Here is a 1383-nt window from a genome sequence, read left to right as displayed (position 1 = left end):
CCATGTTCAGAGGGTTAAATGAAATAAGAAGAAATTTAACAGATGTAAATGGAAATACAGTATCCATCCCTTGCATAATACGCATAATATCTGCAGGACGAGATGAAAAAGAAGTTCAGTGACTCAGGTGATAAAGTAGGGGTGTGTGATGGTAGGAGAGAATGTGGCATCAGGGAGACGGGCTGTATTATCCTTCCAGAGGAAATAAAACAGACAGGACAGGATCCTCCACCTCCCTTCTCAGGCCCTTTCGCCTTGTGTGGTATATGGGTATGGGTATGGGCATGGGTATGGGATAGGGTACATGTTTGAGGAGAGGACATGTAAGTTCGTGATGTTCGTTCGTTTCCTTTCACACCAAGTTATACATTCATTATTCATCCTTCGTACGGAGTGTCAAGGTTCGTGGTGTGCCATGTCAAGCGAATACATCGATGTGGGGTTCGGGATGGATGGGCTATCGTTGGAAATTTGGCATTGGAAAAAAACGTAATCAGGATGAAGGAGGAAGGATGAAAAAGAAAAGGGATATCAGATAGATGATAATCAGAAAGAGAAACAAAAAAACGGAAAACAGAACAGAACAGAGAAGTTTGGATGAGAGGCATAACAAGACAAGACAGGAGACGCATCGGAAACATTGTTAAAAAAAATAGATGTAAAAGGGTACGAGAATGCAAACTGCCTCAAAATCTCCAGAAATTAAAATAGAAAAAATAGAGTTAACCGATCAAAATTCGACTCATTTCGTCGTTCCCAAGATTTGCTTCGGAAAACAAAAGCCAGGAAAAAAAATATACACACGGGGAGAATAATGTCCCATCTTGGCGGTCAAAAAATTCCGTGCTGTTCCCCGCCGAACGAGCCCCTTCTCCCATTTTCCGCGTTTCGGCAAAATTGAAGGTAGTTGGTACATTGGGCATACGGCAGGAACTAGGACACACGAAGTAGTAGCAGTGATAAATCACAAAAGCTTAAAACATGTTATTTTCTTTGAAACGGTGGTTTGGCTCTCCCTTTCTTCTTGGGTGGAAGGGTTGGCGGGTCCGCGGAGAGGGTGTTGCTTTTGGAGGACGAAAAAAGAAGTTGATATTTTTGATACGCCGAGACTCTGTCTCTTTTTCTTTTTCTTTTTTTTGTCCTTCTGTCTTCTGTTATCTTACCACCCCTTCTTCCGCGCAAACCGTTTGTTCAGCAACGAAAGCACCCTGGAAACGTTGAACTGGACGTATTCCAGATCGAGGTCTTCCTGGTTATCCTTCTGCATTTCCAGAAGATCGTCCAGTTTCAGATCTAGTTCTAGAAGACCTCGCGCACGACCTAAAGCACAAATAGATATAGAGTTATGTGGTTAGTAGGGTCGCAAAGCCTCCAACAAAAGAT

The sequence above is a fragment of the Histoplasma capsulatum genome, genomic scaffold (genome assembly GCF_000149585.1).
Source record: "Histoplasma capsulatum NAm1 scaffold_5 genomic scaffold, whole genome shotgun sequence".
Lineage (NCBI taxonomy): Eukaryota > Fungi > Ascomycota > Eurotiomycetes > Onygenales > Ajellomycetaceae > Histoplasma > Histoplasma mississippiense.
This window is presented reverse-complemented; position numbering follows the sequence as displayed.